The sequence below is a fragment of the Pelodiscus sinensis genome, chromosome 2 (assembly GCF_049634645.1).
Source record: "Pelodiscus sinensis isolate JC-2024 chromosome 2, ASM4963464v1, whole genome shotgun sequence".
In the NCBI taxonomy this organism is placed as follows: Eukaryota; Metazoa; Chordata; order Testudines; family Trionychidae; genus Pelodiscus; species Pelodiscus sinensis.
This window is the reverse complement of record NC_134712.1, coordinates 55,466,872-55,487,370: the sequence shown is the minus strand read 5'-3', so window position 1 is coordinate 55,487,370 and position 20,499 is coordinate 55,466,872. Positions and strand designations below refer to the sequence as shown.

Here is a 20,499-nt window from a genome sequence, read left to right as displayed (position 1 = left end):
CCACATGTGTACACAGTATTCCAGATGTGGGCAAACCATGGATTTATATAAGGGCAATAAGATATTCTCCATCTTATTCTCTATCCTTTTTAAATGATTCCTAACATTGTGTTTGCTTTTTTGACTGTTGCTGCACACTGCATGGACGTCTTCAGAGAACTATCTACAATGACTCCAAAATCTCTTTCCTGATTAGTTGTAGCTAAATTAGCCCCCATCATGTTATATGTATAGTTGGGGTTATTTTTTCCAATGTGCATTTCTTTACATTTATCAACATTAAATTTCATTTGCCATTTTGTTGCCCAATCACTTAGTTTTGGCAGATCTTTTTGAAGTTCTTCACAGTCTGCTTTGGTCTTAACTACGTTGAACAGTTTAGTATCATCTGCAAACTTTGCCACCTCACTGTTTACCCCTTTCTCCAGATCATTTATGAGTATGTTGAATAGGATTGGTCCTAGGACTTACCCTTGGGGAACACCACTAGTTACCCCTCTCCATTTTGAAAATTTACCATTTATTCCTACCCTTTCTTTCCTGTCTTTTAACCAGTTCTCAGTCCATGAAAGGATCTTCCTTCTTATCCCATGACATCTTAATTTACGTAAGAGTCTTTGGTGAGGGACCTTGTCAAAGGCTTTCTGGAAATCTAAGTACACTATATCTACTGACCCCTTCAAACAACTCTAATAGATTAGTAAGACATGATTTCCCTTTACAGAAACCATGTTGACTTTTGCCCAACAAATTATGTTCTTCTATGCGTCTGACAATTTTATTCTTTACTATAGTTTCAACTAATTTGCCTGCTACTGATGTTAGACTTACTGGTCTGTAATTGCCGGGATCGCCTCTAGAGCCCTTTTTAAATATTGTTGTTACATTAGCTATCTTCCAGACATTGGGTACAGAAGCTGATTTAAAGGATAGGTTACAAACCATAGTTACTAGCTCTGCAATTTCACATTTGAGTTCTTTCAGAACTCTTGGGTGAATGCCATCTGGTCCCGGTGACTTGTTACTGTTAAGTTTAGCAATTAATTCCAAAACCTCCTCTAATGACACTTCAATCTGTGACAAATCCTCAGATTTGTCACCTACAAAGGACGGGTCAGGTTTGGGAATCTCCCTAACATCCTCAGCCATGAAGACTGAAGCAAAGAATATATTTAGTTTCTCTGCAATGACTTTATCATCTTTAAGTGCTCCTTTTGTATCTCAATCATCCAGGGGCCCCACTGGTTGTTTAGCAGGCTTCCTGCTTCTGATGTACTTAAAAAACATTTTATTATTACCTTTTGAGTTTTTGGCTAGCTGTTCTTCAAACTCCTTTTTGGCTTTTCTTATTAAATTTTTACACTTAATTTGACAGTGTTTATGCTCCTTTCTATTTAACTCACTAGGATTTGACTTCCATTTTTTAAAAGATGCCTTTTTATCTCTCGCTGCTTCTTTTACATGGTTGTTAAGCCACGGTGGTTCTTTTTTACTTCTTCTACTATTTTTTTTAATTTGGGATATACATTTCAGTTGGGCCTCTATTATGTTGTCTTTAAAAAGTGTCTATGCAGCTTGCAGGGATTTTACTTTAGTCACTGTTCCTTTTAATTTCTGTTTAACTAACCTCCTCATTTTTGCATAATTCCCCTTTTTAAAATTAAATGCCACAGTGTTGGGCTGCTGATGTGTTCTTCCCACTATAAGAATGTTAAATGTTATTATATTATGGTCACTATTTCCAAGCGGTCCTGTTATAGTTACCTCTTGGACCAAATCCTGTGTGCCACTCAGGACTAAATCGAGAATTGCCTCTCTCCTTGTGGGTTCCTGTACCAGCTAGTCCAAGAAGCAGTCATTTAAGGTATCAAGAAATTTTGTATCTGCATCTCGTCCTGAGGTGACACGTACCCAGTCAATATGGGGATAGTTGAAATCCCCCACTATTATTGAGTTCTTTATTTTGATAGCCTCTCTAATCTCCCTTAGCATTTCATAGTCACTATTACTGTCCTGGTCAGGTGGTCGATAATAGATCCCTACTGTTATATTCTTATTAGAGCAGGGAATTGCTATCCATAGAGATTCTATGGAACATGTTGATTCATTTAAGATTTTTACTTCATTTGATTCTAAATGTTCTTTCACATATAGTGCCACTCCCCCACCCACACAACCTGTTCTGTCCTTCTGATATATTTTGTACCCCAGAATGATTGTGTCCCATTGATTGTCCTCACTCCACCAGGTTTCTGTGATGCCTACTATATCAGTATCCTCCTTTAACACGAGGCACTCTAGTTCACCCATCTTATTTTTTAGACCATGATCAAAGGGCCAAGAGATGAATATTGCAGACAGCCTGGAGAAAGAAAGATTGGACAGGAGAAAGGTCTAACAGGAAAAGAAGAGGGAGAGGCCCAAGGACCAAATGGGCTTCTCCTGTAGCACACACCGATGCTGCAGACTCATGTGGAGCTATGCGTTCCACAGTCCTGGGCTTGTTTCCCCTTACAATCCATGGAGATAGTCATTATAGCATTTCTCTATATTCCTTCACCATTCAACATGGTATCAGGGCCCACAATCCTATCACAATCACTCCACAACAGGAGACATTTAGGACAACCATAGCTTCACACTTACTGATCTGTGATTGTCACAGTAGGGGTACATCTAGACTACATGCTTCTTTTGAAAGAAGCTTTTTCGAAAGAATCTTTTGAAAAAGCTCCTTTAGAAAGAGATCTTCTAGACAGCCACAACTTTTTCAAAAAAGCGATCCACTTTTTTGAAAGCGAGCACCCAGGCAGTCTTTTAAAAAAGCCCTGTTTGCGGTTAACAACACCTTTTTTCAAAAGAGCTCTTTCAAAAAAAGGCATTCTTTCTCATAAAATGAGGTTTACCGCTGTCAAAAAACCCACCACATTCTTTTGATTTAATTTTGAAAGAACGCGGCGGCAGTCTAGATGCAGGTGAAGTTTTTTCAAAAAAAGGCCACTTTAAAAAAAAAAATCCTGTAGTCTAGACATAGTCCAGTTGTATACACAGCTAAAATGGATATGAAAGTCCTTTCTCCTTAAGTTCTACTAATTTCTTAAGTTTTTAATTTATTTGCTTTTAAATTACTCAGTTTCTTTGCATCAGTTTTGTTATTGAATGCAATTCTATTATTTGGAAAATAATTAATCTTTATTTTTGTTCACAACATATACCACAGTACACCTACTGATTTTTGTTATGCTCAACTTACAAGATCCATGACAAACACAATGTCACAAATGTACAGCAAGCACCACAGAATTAATAGATGTGCTGACAGTGTTATATTCATAGTTGTACATCCAACACCACACAATTCTGTACACCAGGGCCAGGTAGAGCGTAGTACACCACAATGCATTACTGTGATTGGCTCCATGAACTGTATAGCTCAAAGCTGAGCTCTTCTAATAACCTTTTTAAATTCTGCAGACAGCCACTCCACCTCAGCTCCAACACCTCCTTTGATTCACAGCTATTAGGCAGAACACAGCAGGCAATTATAACCTGTGGGGTGTTTTTACATTATTTACTCTTATACTTTCAATTTACCAAAAGTGCATTCAGCTGTTTTACTGCATCTGCTGAGGTAGAAGTTAATTTTTTTCTTGGTACTGTCAAAGTGGCTGGTGTATGGCTTCAGGAGTCAGGACAACAAGGAGAAGGTTGGGTCCCCCATGGTTGTTATTGGCTTTGCAAAAACAGCAGTCCACTGGTTGGGGAAGAAAGTCCCTGTCTATAGCTTTCTGAATAGTCCTGTGTTCTTAAAAATGCAAGTCTGACTAGCCAGCACTGATGTTAGCGAAGCACCTCTACTGATCAAAGAAAACCTGCAAAACTACAGAAAAGTAGCCCTTTCTGTTGATGTTCACGGCAGTATGTAGTGGTAACTTGATCTGGTTCCAAAGTAGGGACACGTGTGCCCTATGTTGCTCCACCGCAACTGGGAACCCCATTTCTGTTAATCCTTTCTCAGGTGTCAGTGCAGCTCTCTCACTGGAGTTCCTGCACTGGACAGTTGGGTAAAGTTCAGCACATAGATTCAGGAATGTGGCCTGTACATCGGAAATTTCTGCAGCCACTGCTCATCATCCCAGGTCTGCATTATGATGCAATCCCAACACTCTGTGCTTGTTTCTTGGGACCTGACGTGGTGCTCCATCCTCTATAGCTATGCTTTGAATTTAACCAATAATCTTGAATAATCTCACCACTGTCCTATAGCAATCTGTCCTCCAGTAAAATGTCATGTTCCCTGATTATTCAGTTCTTCTTGCAGCTCTTCAAATATTGGAAGACCAGGCATTCTGTGCTTGCAATGCTTATGGCAGTAGTGCAGAGCTGTGCAGACTCCATGCTTCTGTCAAAGATGACAGGGAGGAAGGCCATGCAGGTATGTGGGTTAAAGGCATGACAATTATGGGATATTGATGACATTATGGGATGGAGACAATTGCAAGATGGGAAATTACCCCTTTTTGACATCACACCTGGATGACTCATTCCTGCCCACCCCTGAATTCCCAAAACATCCCAAAAGACTAGTGCACCCCATAGTGCACTGCACTGTGAACCAATACAAACAGTCCTGTGAGCACGCACAGCTCTGACTCAAGAAGTCAAGTATGCAGGTACATAAGCGGTATATGACCTGTAGTGACTTTTTGTCATTAATGCCACTAACTGTGGCATCTGCAAACGTTTTTAGTGTTGACATGGCCTTACTGAGAAAAAACAAATTACAAAAATTGTCTTACATTCCTCTGCCAGGCACAGAGGCCAATTAACCATGTGGCAGTGACCTAACCGTGAAAGTCAAAGCATTTTTCTTAAGTACAGTAATATTTTCTTAATAATATACAACTGTTTTGGTGCAAAATTTCAGAAGCAGAATGTCTCTGAATGTAGACATGAAATATGGGTTTCTGTTCAAATTAAATGAGAATTTCATTTGAAGTTACTCTATAAGCTAACAACTTTGGGAGAATAATAATAATACTTGTATATTGGCTTTAGACCAGAGGGTTTACAATACTTGGGTAGAAGCCAGGTACTCAGTGAATTCTGCATGTTAATGCTGGGGGGGGGGGGGGGGGGGGTTGAAAGATGGAATCCTAGCATGTGGAAATTCATCAAGAAATGCAATTGTACCAAGAAAGGAATCCACTCAACATTTGGAAACTTATTTAATTGGTTGCTAGAAATTAAGCAGTTCAGACTGTATTGCTGCACACACGACACCAAGTAAGAAGAAAGACAAATTAGGATTTAATTTGCTAACTACATTTCTAGTTGGCTAGTTTTAAACAGCATATAATAACACTTCTATTATTCTAAAACTTTATCATTCATATCCATTTAAGAATGCTTTACTAGAATTTGTTTAAATGACATCACCTAAACTGGATTAGAGAATTAATATCTGCAACAGCTGTGATTTAAAAACTACCATAAGAAAATAAAAACATTGTACATGGTCTTCAGTGGGACTATTCATTGTGAACAAGGGAATTAGAATCTGGATTTGTGGAGGGGTGGAGCTGAGTGGGAGGGAGAATTGAAGCAAAAGTCCTAATACTATATAATGATGGGTCAATGTTTTTTAAAACTGTGAATATAGTTCTTAATTCTTGGACAGATATTCTATGTCATGTTAAAGTTATTCACCCACGGGCACTGGAGTCAATATTGTCACTTGATGGATCCTTATTACTTCTCCAGGTATTAAAAGGGTATGATATGTTTTCATTTCATTAATCTTTTCTCAGGGGGTAGTGATGAGTTCATCTGACTCTCTCCCATCAAGACTGAACATTCTTTTCATTTAAAAACTCATCTCCACAGATGGTACTGGCATTAAGAGCAACCCATTCTGTCTACAACAACAAGCATTGAGATATTTCAGGAATTACCCTATAAATCACTGGACATGGAATGGCCTACAAATTAAAAAAAAGAAAGAAAGAAAGCAGAAGTTGAGATGATGAGAATTTGGCCCATGTGGTTTATTGTCTCTTGGACCTATCATATTCATCTCTGTGTCTGGCTGATTTAATTGCACATTAAGGTGAAATATAGTGAAAAATGTAACCAGGCTATTAACTGTAAATATGTGATCCAAAACATTAGGTTCACAAAGGTGATAATAGAAACAGTTTAAACTCAGGGAAAATGCTCTGTTAAAGGGGATTAAAGAGACCATTTATTGAATAGGATGGATTTCTTCCAAGCCCCTGTGTGCAGAAAGCATGCAATGCGTGAATAATTCATCTAGAAATTCTATCGTGAAGTTGTATCAGTTTCCACAGTAAAACCTGGCTGTGGAGGAGGAAAATACATCAACATCTGTGACAGGCCCTATGAAGAGACAGTTGCAAAGCCGTTCAGGCACCAGGAGCAAAGCAAAATATAATAAATTCACCAAGTGTCAAATTTGTGTCGGCTGAATAATGACACCATATGTCTGGGTTGCTGTGTCACTGCAGGCCGCACCAAAGAACTCCCCCGCCCCGATCTCCCATTCCCACCCCCCACTGCTAAAAAAATCTCTATAGCTTTATAAAAACAGGGAACAGGGGAAGTGCACTGGCTACTGTTTTTCACTCAAAGCAGATCGAGAGTCTCCTGCTGAATATACTTGGGTCATTCTTTTCTTTTCAATCACATCTCAACCAGATAGACTGATCTCCAGCCCAAACTGGGCAAGAAGTTCTCTTTCCATGCAAAATTTAACGTCTCTAATTTATGGTACAGTGAAATGAAGAGTTGCATGTCTAATGCCTTGCATACTATTTATATGCTGCAAAGGTCCGCCTTTTCTGATTGTTGGGAGGGATGAAACTAAGTTTAAAACTGTGCTGTGGCTGGCAACAAAGCATCATTCTCCTATGAAGGGGGGAGGCAGAACAGTATTATTTGTGGTTTTATCTCTTGGGTGATGAAGCTCAACAGTCTGCCATGGTGCTTGGATCCCAGAAGTAGGTGCTGAATAAATTGGACCTCTGATACTGCTGGCAAGATAAATACGAGTGCAAGAGGAAAATCAGCAAGTGGTATCCTGAAGAGGTGGGGTGTGCTCTACTGGAAAAAACAAAGGCAAAAAAAAAAAAAAGAAAAGGGAGAGGACTTCAAAATGTTTCATTAAAATAATCTGTTACATATTAAACTGAAAGGTGTAATCAATCAATTCACCCCAAGCACTTGTCTCAGTTCCTTGGAAATGTGCCTTAATTCTGTTCAAGTTCCATTTCAAACCACGACTTCTAGAAGCTGCCAGTTTTCATTGCACTGAAGAAATCTGTTTTCTGATCAAATAAGATCTTCATTTATTGTTGTTCCTGTTCAGTCTTTATCCTTCTTCTCAGTTGATGCTCTTGTAACTCAGCCTTCCTGAGGCACTGATTGAGACTCTAACATAAATGTTGCAGATCCGAGCCTTTGACGTTCTTGTTGAATTTAAGAATTGGAAGGTAGTGAGATAGTATCCATTGATTACAGTAATTTTGTTAAACCTCTTCTTACAGCTGGCTTTATTCATTGGTATTACCATCTTTTTTTCACACATGCGGCTACGTCTACACTGGCCCCATAATATGGAATAGTCATGCAAAGCAGGTAAGTCAGAATAGGGAAATCCGCAGGGGATTTAAATATCCCCCGCGGGATTTAAATAAACATGTCCGCCGCTTTTTTTCCGGCTTGGGGAAAAGCCGGAAAAAAGCGTCTAGACTGGCGCGATCCTCCAGAATAAAGCCCTTTTCCAGAGGATCTCTTATTCCTACTTGAACGTTTGGAATAAGAGATCCTCTGGAAAAGGGCTTTATTCTGGAGGATCGCGCCAGTCTAGACGCTTTTTTCCGGCTTTTCCCCAAGCCGGAAAAAAAGCGGCGGACATGTTTATTTAAATTCGCGGGGGATATTTAAATCCCCCGCGGATTTCCCTATTCTGACTTACCTGCTTTGCATGATTATTCCGTATTATGGGGCCAGTGTAGACGTAGCCCATATGTTCCAAACATAAGTAAAGGTTTTCCAAGCATTGTGAAAATGATCTGGAGAAAATAAAAGGATAATTGGTAGGCAAGATGGTGTAGAACAAATAATCATGAAAAAGATTGAGTGATAAGTAAAAAGGGATCCATTTAGAATTAAATTATTTAATCTCTGGGAAGTTAAGCAACAGTAAATCTAGGTCATAATGATGGAAAGGCTAGCAGGATAATATTACTATTCAGCAGAATTCTATACTCTTGACATTGGGTTCATGAAGGAGGGTCCAAAATATCCCTAAATATGCTCAGGAAGAAGAATGGATTGCTGCACAACTAGGAACAGGAAAAAGAATAGAAAGAAACATTTACTAGAGCAAGAGATCCCTATCTTAGATTGTTCCATTATAGTTGTCATCACTTCTTTTATGAGCATCACAACCAATGATAAGTCTATCAATAAAATAAGACAAAACCAAAACCACAGCTTTAAAGTGGAAAGGAAATACAGGTGATATATTTAGATTTTCAGGATGGCAAATCAAAGTATACATAGAAAATGAAGAATGGCCTCAGCATATTTCTATTTTAGTTCGGGGGAGAGAAATAGCAAAAAAGTGCAGAAGAGAGGGACCAACTTTGTCTTGACTTTTTATTTATTTTATAAAACAATAAGGAGATGGGGGAAAAACCTCTTCATCTCCTCTATGCCCAAATGAAAAAAGTTGTATAAGTTGGAGACAAAATAATTTGCAGGGAATAACTTGCTTGAAAAATAAAGCCTCTTTTCAATTCATGGAATGGCTCTGAGCAGATCACTGTTTCCTGATATTAACTGATCACTTATTTACAAATATTGAGGTTATTATTTTGCAATGCCCTGGACTGACTGGGAACAATTTGTTGTCAGTATCTGATAACTTAATATTCTAAATTCTAGCAAGCTTGCTTAGTTGTGACCGATATAATAACTCTCACTGTCTTTGTATTCTTTCTAATTAAATGAATGGACTTCTTATCAGGGTCCCTTCGGGCGCTGAATCTCTTAGGGGAAGGTGTTACGTGTAAAGGAAGGTTGTAGACAAGCATGGTTAGAGCATTTTAGAACATTTTAAATCTTGTCCTTTCTGAGACAGGCCGGCCTTGATAAGGACATGAGGCTTAGCAACATTATGCAACTTTAAGGTTAATTGTCTAGGTAAAATGCTAAAATTGTAATCTTTCTCATCACACTCACATAAAGCAATTGTGTGGGTCTGTGCAGTCTGTATTGCAAAGGGTACCATCAGATTCTTGTGTGGCTCATTTTAATTGTCTCTGCTCCAAGATTCTGGAGAGAGATTTGGGTAACTCTGTGCCCCTGCTACAATCATCATCTCTTCCCACAGAAAATTGACCATATATTTGAAGGGAAAGGCTTAAAGCTTGCTTTCTGAGAGCACTTGTGCAAATAAGACTTAACTGCTCAAATGTTCATAGAAAGGAAGCAGATAATAGATGGGAACACTGCAGAATGTCAAAGGCTGTGATAAAATGTTTCAAGCTCTAGCACTGGTAGAGTCCCTGCTTGATTATGCTTGGTCCCAAAAAGACACATAGGTAGCAAGACTGGAAGAGCAACAGCAGGACCAAAGGGAAAAAAACCCAACATCCTCACAGTGAATCACTCACCCCCAGCCCTACCTGCTACTTTCCAACCATCCTTCCATGTACTTTCTTTTCTTAGCTCCTGCCTCACTTTATGTGGTCTCTTCCTTCCCTTTTTTCTCTCATGCTTCTATTCAAACAAAAATATGAAAGTAACAGGACATAGGCAGCCATCTTGTTAATCTCACTGCTTGTGTATTTTGTCTACTTTTTCCCAACTTTTGTTTGTCTTGTCTAGTTGGATAGTAAGCCCTTCAAAGCAGGGACAACATCTTCTATGTGTATTTAATACCTTCTACAAAGGGGTGCTGAACCTGATTGAGGTCTTTGTGACACCATGCAACAAACATTGAATAATAATAACAGCGTAAAGGAAAACCTATGTCAGATATATTCAAAGAGCAGAAATCAAGTGGGTCTTTTCCCCTCTCAACCACAATACTGCTGTTTCATTCTTCAAATGTGTTTATGAAAATACAGCCAGCACAAGGGATCCTAGTGCTCTATGGAAGACTAGAAGTAGTCAGAGATTTATGGGGAAATGAATCTGTGAAAGTGACCTTTACCCTTGAAACAGAGCACCCTTTGATGCATTAATCTCAAGGAAAGCACAGCAGAAAGGGTTTTAGTTGTTGATTAAGCTTCCCCTTTTGTAATAATGGGATATCATGAGAGAAGCCCATGTGGCAGTTGCTTTAGGGGTCTATAGATGAACTCTTCTATATTTTTTAAGCAGTTATATTGGAGATGGCGTTCAGACCATGATAGCATGCGGAGCTGTGCTCTTTCTGATTGTTTCTGAATGTTCAACAAAAACACAGGAGTATCACTGAACTAGGGTACACTGTGAAGATGCTACGTTTTCCCCACAAACATTTTTACTGCTTTGTCAGCTCCATTTCACAGAAAAAACTCTGGAGATTTATTATTTTGCATTTAAAATAGAGATGTGAAAAGTCACTGCTGTGTGCAATTTTGTGAGCACAAAATTTTATGCAAAGATGATCCATTTTCTTTATTGGGTTATGTGCTCATGGAAAAATCCACCAGCATACACCACATTGGCCCCAATATCAGAGGTGCTATCTAAGGGTGCGTCTACACAGCAAGGCTTAACTCAAAATAAACTACACAAATTGAGCTGTATCAATTGCGTAGCTTATTTCAAAATTGGGAGCATCTACACAGCATTTATTTTGAAATAGGGCACTCTGCCTTCCCTTACTCTTCATATAATGAGGGCTACTGGAGTCGGAGTAAGAACTCCTCCAGCTTGACAGTAGTTTGACATAATTTTGAAATAACTGCCTGCTGTGTAGACAGAGACTAAGTTATTTAGGAATAACATTAGTTATTTTGAAATCATGTTGCTGGGTAGACGCATCCTAAGATAGAAAAAAGAAGTTGGTTAGCTACTTTCCTATTGCCTGTCTGACATTGTGTAAATTATTAGATGCAGCAGTGGATTTCTGGGAATTGCATATAAGTACATTCTGCTAGATGCTGCAGTTGCAGTATTGTCTCCTTTTGTCTCTGTCCAAATTCTCCATACACCCTCAAAACTAATCTAGTCAGCCCTTATATATATAGGCCCTGGAGCTACAAATGAATTGAGGCCTTTTTGTTAGTGGTTTGACAGCCTGGCCACATGTCTGTTGTGAGGTAAATGGTCTGTTCTACACATATACCCAAGTCAACAAATCAAAACACATGTAAGCCAAATGTCAACATTTTTGTCAATTTAGCAAAAAAGATCGCAGGTGATTGTAATGGAATGTATGCAGTAGAATTCAATATTTTCCCAACTGCATAAATCAGGGAGTTAAACGAGTTAGTAGCTTAGGGGTGTGGAGAGCCTAATCCACAAACAGAGACACGAGGCATTTAATGTCAGAGAGAATTCTCTGGGTTCCATTTTCCACATATAAAATCTGACAATTTAAAAAAAAATCAATGGTGCAGCCACAATTTCCAGATTTTATATTAATCACAAATTATAACTGTAATTAGACTATTCCTGCCTCCTAGAAAAATGAGTGAAAATGCCCTTGTAAGTCTATGGTGTTCCTGAGCCAGTCAGGGAAGAACCAGACACAATAATGTGACCTCAACATTATGATCAATCCCAATGATCCCTGTTAAGCACCATTGCAATTTTACTGATACCAGAGAGCGTACACAGAGAAAAACTGGATTTCTTTGAGAGGATTTTCACAGATGCAATACAGCTTCACAGAAGTGCTGTGTACACTCTTAAAAAAATTAAGTCACCTGAGTGATTTTGACTTTTCTCTGAATAGTTTACAAAGTTGCACCTGAAATACTTGGTCTATTATTTTTTCACTTGATTGTGTTATGTCACTCAAAAGCAGAAAATAAAGGCAGTGATGCCAGGTTCGGAAATGTCTAAGTACTCACAAAGCATGTCACCAGTTAGTTTACAAAGCAAATTTCCAGTCTGCTGAGCAGACACACTAAATTAGATCTTTTACATCTCTAACTGCTATTTGATCATCCGGTCTACTTTCCCATAATGCATTATTATTAATTAAAATACAAATTAAAACTTCCAACATAATTTTCCTCCTGATGGAAAATGTTACAGATGATAGGACTCTGCTGTTGATAGACCCTGTTGATAGGACTCTGCTGCTTTGCTAAGCAGTGTTGTAAATGAATCTGAACAGAAGATTCTTCTCTCCAGTACCTTTTCCCATTCAGTCTTGTTTTCAATGGATTCAGCAATTGGATGACAATGACTTTTCTGGGAGATCTATTCCACAACCTATTAGTTCTCTCTGGTAGGTAATTTCCCTCAGTATTCTGCCAACATTTTCCCATTTGTAATTCCATACTATTTCCCTCTTAGTTCTGTGCACTTGTATTACCCCAAATTATAATTCTTCTTCTTGATGTTTATACCTCTTTTCATCTTACATGCCCCCTATTACCATAGTTTCTGGTGCTTTCCACTAGTAAAAATGACAACAATGAACAACTGTAGACTTGAGTATTAGTTGTCACTTACCCAAGCTAAATGGTGCATAGTCAGATCTTGTAATCTTTTCTCATATATCAGTTCTACCAGCCCTGTGATTATTTAGTTGCTCTTTTCTGAACTCTCTCCAGTTTGTCAATTTTTTTTTTGGCAATGACTTGCCCAGAACTCAGCATGATATTTCAGGTGTTATTGTAGCAGGGAAGAGTAGAGCTACGATTAACCTTCATGCTTTTTGAGCTGATGCCTCTGTCTGAAAGCACAATGTCTACAATAATGAAGCTTTGCACTCCTGAAGGAAGGTGGCTATTATCACACTTCCACAGACATGTGGCCAGGCAAGCCACCACACTATTAAAAAACAAAACTGGGGTCACCATAAAATCTTCTAATTGATAAAAATCTTCATACAAGAGTTGCACTCTGTCTGAAGTTCTAGTAAATCTAAAGGATAACCAAACCATTATCCTTCTGATGCAATCTTTCTACTTAATATATAGATTGCACTGTCAAAAAAGCCCCACCTAAATCTATTTCAAGGACCTTTTTTAATTAGCTATTCCTGTCTGTGCCTTAAAAGAGCCATTTTCAACCTTTGATGAAGGGATGCCCTCTGTTTTACCTATAGTGAGAGCAGCAAACCTGTGTGGACCAGAAAACAACCTGAGGCATCAAACCTGCAGTCTCAAAAAACCACTAACAAGTCTATTTCTCTCATACATTCCCTCCACTCTGCAAAATATTTAAACTAATGCCAGAAACATGAAGAAGATGAGCTTCCTTAAAAACTCTTGGCTACCACTGCTTGCCCTGAAGTCACAAGTCCATTGTTTAACCGTTCGTTTGAAGCCTGGGAAAAATATATCAAAGTGTTCTATGCTGCCAGAACTTTGCACACCTTGCCACTGGCATTGTGACAGAAAATCCAGACAAGAGAAAAGATGTCTAGGTTTTAATATCACACTATCCCCTGATCTCTTGTCAGGGACTTGAAAGGTAGGCTGTGTCAAGGCAATGATTACAAAGTCTCTCACAAAAATGGAGAGACAGTGTGAATAGCCTGTTCTCACTGACCTGAGGACCAGCTGCCTCAGGTAACATGTCACAAGTTATTGGCACTCTGCTGCCAATTCAGTATTGTACCTTACTGTATACTGTTGTCCCACTGATGAGAGCTAGCAGAATTGGGGGCTTTGCGATATATCAGTTTTACACTGGCAAAGATATTGATGCTAGTTTGTCATGTCAATTTCTAGTGTGAAAATGTACCTTTGTAAAGAAAATGTACCTTTGTATCTTTGTAAAATGTACCCAGGTCCTTTTCATCTTGAGTAGATGTTTTTAAAACAGCTGCAAAGCTGCACACTACCCTTTCCATTAGTGGATACCTCAGTCTGATACCACTGTCCGTTAGCCAGTAAGCTATTCCCTTGTTCTCCATTATTCTCGCTTTCAACATACTGTCCATTTCTGAATCTTACTTGTCCCCATACTTTCCTTGGGGAACTCCCTCAGCCCACAACCTTTGACCATATGGCACTTACTGTGCTCAATACTAAGCCTGCATTAGTTCAAGTAAGCCTGGATATCAACCCTTCTTTCATTCACCTGCAACTTCTTAGAACAGTCTGACAGTAACAAATATTCACTGCAGGCAGCTTCTTTTCATCACAAACATCCTGTATCCTTTGTCTATCATGGCCACCATAGAAAGGAGGCATGACCCCTCAAGCGGAGACAGAGGGAGTCCTGCTTGCTGCCTGGTGGTTTGACACCCGAGGTTTTGCACAGCAGAAGGAGAGGGGCAGGACAGGAAGGGGAACTATAAAAGGCTGGACCAGATGCTCATCTCAAGAGAGGCTTCTGGAATTTATAGACGTTTCTTCCCTGCTGCCAAAGATAAGCACCAAGGAGAACTGCTGTTGCCCCAGGGACCAATAGGTGCTTCTATAGAGCCATGATGCTCTCAATGCAGGCGAGCTGCTACCACTACCCTAGGCTATGTATCCAGGCAAGATTTAGGACAAATCTTAATCCAAGTACTCTCTAGAAGGACACTCCCCCTTGTAAAGTGCTAATTCCCCCACTCTTGTTCTGATCCAAGAAGGCTCTAAGTGGTCCATGAACCCACTCTGAAAAAGCTGTTACTGGGCCACTCCAGTTTATTTACTGGCTCTGTGAACCGCAGCCAATGGGAATCATGAGGATCTGTGGCTGCATAGCTGGTAAGTAAACAAAGCGGAGCAGCCTGGTAGCAGTTTTCTCAGAGGGGGCCACAGACCACGTTCATAGAATCATCAAACCCTAGGGCTGGAAGAGACCTCAGGAGGTCATTGAATTCAGCCCCCTGCTCAAAGCAGGGCCAACCCAACTAAATCAACCTAGCCAAGGCATTGTCAAGCCAAGACTTAAAAACCTCTAGGGATGGAGATTCCACCACCTCCCCAGGTAACCCATTCCAGTGCTTCACCACCCTCCTAGTGAAATAGTTTTTCCTAATATCCTCAGGGCTTTCCTAATATCCTCAGGGCTATCCATCACCATCCCCTAATAACCCTAGTTTAAAGCCCTCCTCACTAGGTTTGAAAGCCTGCCTGTTAAGATGCTTTTTCCTCTCTTGGTTAGGTGGATCCCATCTCTTCCTAGCAATCTCTGTGCCCAAAACAGAGTCCCATGGTTGAAAAAACCGAAGCCCTCTCTCTGACACCACCTACGCAACCACGCATTTACTTTCATGATTCAACAATCCCTACCTGGACCTTTTCCTTCAATTGGGAAGGTGGACGAGAACACCACTTGTGCTTCAAATTCCTTGATCCTTCTTCCCAGTGCTACATAATCTGCAGTGACTTGCTCAAGGTTATTCTTGGCCATATCATTAGTTCCTATATGGAGAAGCAGGAAGGAGTAGCAATCCAAAGATCTAATCAGTTTTGGAAGACTCTTGGTCACATCCTGAATTCTAGCTCCTGGTAAGCAGCACACTTCTCGAGATTCAAAGTCTGGTCGGCAGATGGATGACTCCATCTCTCTTAAGGTGGAGTCCCCAACCACCATCACCCATCTTCTTCTCTTGGGGTGGTGGTTGTGGAACCTCCATCACTAGGACTACGCATCCCATGCCTTCTGGTAGACTCCTTCTGATCTCTTCCCTGAGAGGACCCTGCCAAAGTATTCTCCATAGTAGTGCCTGTGCAAAGAACCTGAAAGTGGTTACCTACCTCCACCAGAATCGGGGATACCTGAGTTGGCTTCCTTCTCATGGAGGTTACAAGCTGCCAGTTTTCTTCCTTGTTCTGTACTGCCCTCATTGGCTCTTCTGCCTGTTTTGCCTGCAGTATTAAATACTGTCTTCTATCAAGGAAGTCTTCATCCTCTCTGATGGAATGTAGGGTTGAGGATGTCGGGCCTCACTTGGGCCTCAAGTTCTCTAATTTTTTATTCCAAAATGGAGACCAGCTTGCACTTAGTGCAGATGAAATCCCTTCTATCTTCCAAGAGGAAGACAAACATGGCACATGCTGTGCAGGTAACAACAACAGACCTATCACCATCCATACCCGCCTTCGTTCAGAGAGATTCCTCAGATGTTTTTAAATGCCTCCTTGAAGGGCAGGAGAGAAACAAAATTCAAGAAAAGAACCACCAAACACTATGGGGCTCTCCCAGGATGAACTCCCATGCAAACTCTCCTGTTGGCTGCTGCCCCATTTGCTGCTCACTGCATTCGCTCTGGCTTCCTTTTTGTAAGGCTGCTGGCTCAAAAACCTAGCCTCTGATCCAAACAGCCCCTGAAGGCCCACCTAGAACAAAGCACTCTCAATTCACACTTTTCAAACTTTCCAACTGCTGCTCTTTTCAAACTATTGCCAAACACACAGTCAAACAAATGCTCACAGACAGACAGACTTTGAGAAACACTGTCTAGCAGATGCAACTAACAAGGAGGCATGGCCCCTTTCAGGAGGAGATGCAGAGGGATGGCCCTTCTAGCTTACAGCCACATAGTACCTAACACAAAATTCTCTCCTTGTTTGGCTAAAGTTGTAGCCCCAAATATCCAGTACTTTTAAAGCTATGGAATAATCTTCATGCTTTGATAGTTCAGTGAATGTGGTAGAATCTGGTGATTATCTGTACCCATCATTCACATGGTTTTTTTTACCCAATTTCGTGTACAAATTGGATCTTTAAATTCTAAATGTTCCCAATGAAAAGTCTTTCCTTTGGTATATTAAGGAATACAATATTCCTGGGTAACTAGAACTGCCAATTGAGCTTCTAATCTCATACTATTTAATATCAGGAACCTCCATTGGAGAAATCTAACTGTTCAGAGGTCCACTCTAGCAATCCTGCCTCCATTGTCCTAGCAGCGGAAATCGGAACATTTGTTCTTCTGTACGCCTTTGGAACGGAACTAAACTGAACTATGGGCTTGCGCTCTCTCTTTTTTCTTCTTCTCTCTTTCTATGGCACACTCCTGCATTTGGGCAGTCAACCCCTTGTTCTCCTGATTAGGGCAGTAATCTGATTAAGTCCTTCTACAAGACCACTTGGACAAATTATCAGCATCTCTATGCTTTTTCCCTAGGTCTGCATCTGACTATGACATCATACACCACAATTTCTTGAACCACCTGGACAGATACCCTTCAGGATTCTTGAATTTAAAGAACCCTTGTAAAAATGCATGCTTCATCGTGAGCACAGCTGTGTCTCATAGATAGAGCGAAAAGGTCAGTAGATTTCATGACTGCCAAAGAGGCCTTTCTGGTGTTGTGAAATTTTTTTGCTAACAGAATAGAGGCTTTTCCTGTATTCAGTGCATTTTATTGCATTCCCTTTCAGCTTCTTCATATCCTTGTTCCAGTACTACCCCACTCTGTCCATACTAACAGCGGGGTTTAATATGAATGAGGTTTTGAAACATGGGATGCCTAAGACTGATGTCACAAGAGGTTTTCAACTCAATACATTCCAAATGAGGTTCAGTGACTTGAAGAAGTGGTTTTCCTTTTTCACCCAACCCATGTGACAGTTTGACTTATATTGGCTAACCTAGAAATGAAGCTCCTATACTAGGAATAAAGCCCTGTGAAACTCTGTATGCATGTGGGGAGTTGGTGAGGGGAGGATTCAGTCAGTTTTGTAACACTTTAATTTTCTTTGTCAGTGGAAATTCCCTCCTTTCTGATTGTACACCTGAGGGTGGTTGCTTCTTTCTGAAACAGCTCACATTTCTTTGGGTTCAATTTCAACATAACCTGCTTACACTTATCACAGACCATCTGTAAATGCATCAGTTCACATTGGAAAGTTTTAGCATGTCCAAGTTCTCGATCAAGAAAACGAGACAGGTTGAAAGAGGCATGGCATGCAGAGACATCAGTCTTGTAGCAGGGCATTACTGAAGCCAGAAGCCAGCACTTGAAATTACAAAAAGGAGTCACTGATATGTTGTACTAGCAATTTTCTCCCCATTTTTTGGATTCACTTCCATCTGCCAAGAGCCACTGTGAGACCAGGTGTAAAAAACCCAACATGTATTGCATCTTCTGCAACAACTAGCAAAATATCTATTCAAAGCTAAGGATAAAAATTCTTTGAATCAAAGAGATCTTTCTGGTGTTGCGATATTTTTTTGTTGACAGAACAGAGGCTTCACTAAATTATCCACAATAAAGATAGATTCTAGAACCACTATCTCTTTTCTTAATCAGAACTGCGAGTGAGATCCAAAATCAGCTGAAAGCTCAGTTCTATCTTCCCAACATCATTTTTTTTTCAATGCCTGGCAACTTTTCTTCTTGAAACGGTTAAGCTGAGAGGTACCTGTCTGACACAGGATGATGCCAGCCTCTGAATCTTGTTCTATACCAGCACAGAGAACCTATCTTGTTGCAACTGAGGAATGGTTTCCAGTTCCTCATTGGAAAGATTTTCATACCTTTCTGTTGGTCTAAATTTAAAATTACAGCAATGTCTGGAGCAATTCCAATAAAAACTCTGGGAGCTTATGTTTATCCTTTTATCCTATAATGACACTTACTGGAATTAGTGGTTCTCATTTTGCCATGGTGAACCCTACTCTACAATTTGCTGTTTGTCAGGAATAGTCCACAAGTGAACATGGAGCTGCTCCTACTTCATTCCTACAAGAACAGTAGCTGCTAAAATTCTATCCAGATTGTCTGTTTCAAAGCAGGTCTCTGCCATCACTTCATTCTCTTGGCCCTGATCTACACTAGGGAGTTATTTTGGAGGATCCCCACTTATTTCAAAATAATAAGTGGAGAGTCCACACTACTCAGGGCTGGTTATTTCAAAATCTGTACTCCTGCTTTCCTCAGGCAATAATGCTTATTTTGAAATTGTTATTTTGAAATAGCGCTAGTGTGGATGATCTGGTGCAGCTAATTTGAAATAATTGGCCTCCAGAAGCCCCTCACAGCTGCACTTGTGCCGCTCTGGCCACAGCTGCTAGCTCCACTGCTCCCCTTCTCCTGCTGGAGAAGGTCTTGTGGTAAGTGGCCAGCTTGGCAAGCCCAGTGCCATGCAGCAGCAGCCGACAGAGTCATGGCAGACCACAATGCTCCCTCAGAGCCCCCCACAGCTGCCAGCACTCCCGCAGAACCCTTAGCTGGCACTGGCCTGGGATGCAGGAGAGCACTGGTCTGGCCTGGTGCAGAGATCCTTGACCTGATCGAGGTCTGGGGCAAGGAGACTAACTTCCAGGATCACCACACCAGAAAGTACAATGCCTGACCAAGGAAGTGTCTGTCTTCCTGTTGCCCTCCCTGGACTACTTCTGGTTCTAAATTCAAGGTAGGCTCCAATCAGTGTGAGTTATTGTTTTGATTTTACTGCTTTCAAAATTATTTCCCAGTGTAGACATGCCCTTACTGGAAAATTACTGTACAGGCGATTGCAATGATGGCTATGTCCCCTGAGAAACACTACAAATCAGTTGCCAACAAAGCATTTGCTTCACATGGTCCACATCTTTACAGAGAATTTCCATAGGCTGGATGTACAAAATGCAGGTTACACAGCTATTAGCCATCCAGAAATCCATGTTGATTACGAGTTTATATATTCTCTTTGCTACCCAAACTATTTGGTCACTTTCCAGAGGCCCAGTTTTCCCCTGTCACAGTCTTCACATGACATCATTTGCACCTTCCTGCATCTTCAGTCGTTCAGTCTAATTATTTTTAAGCCAGCATCCATAATTCCTAGGCACTTCATAATCTTTTTTGGCACTGAAATGCATAAGACACGAGGATATTTACTGTATGACCTCACTGCAAGGCTATCTTGCATGATGTTAAGGCTATCTCGGTGCCTTTACTGTATCTATTGAGATTTCTTTTAAGTTTGAACTTAAGAACAATGAGTAGTCCTGTGGCACCTTAGGGTATGTCTACACCAGCCTCCAGATCGATCTAGGGAGGCTAATGAGGTGACCAAAATTGCAAATGAAGTGTGGGATGTAAACCTCATTCCAGGAGGAATACTAGCTAATTCAATTTAGGGCTTTATTTTGGAATCCCGTTTTACTGCGATGTGTAGACGCGGGCAGTTACTTCGGGCTAGTCAATTTTTAAAATGGCGACCTGCCAGAAACATGCAAATCAAGCACAGGATATTTAAATCCCGTGCTTCATTTGCAATTTTGGTTGCCCTCCTGAACCTCCCTAGATCGATCTAGGAGGCTAGTGTAGACATACCCTTAGGCCGTGTCCAGACTCAGGGGTTTTTTCGGGAAAAGTAGCCTTTTCCCGAAAAAACTTCCCCTGCGTCCAGACTCAAGCCGCGTTC

The 20,499-nt window shown here is 40.4% G+C and overlaps 1 long non-coding RNA gene across 1 annotated transcript in view; it reads left to right on the top strand.

Annotated features, from left to right (window-relative positions):
• The window catches only part of LOC142826714 (uncharacterized), a 71,125-nt gene that overhangs the window by 36,965 nt on the left and 13,661 nt on the right, over window positions 1-20,499 (top strand). The window contains exon 3 of the long non-coding RNA XR_012900922.1: window positions 4,322-4,435. This is a non-coding gene — a long non-coding RNA (uncharacterized LOC142826714). The remainder of the gene's footprint in view (window positions 1-4,321; window positions 4,436-20,499) is intronic.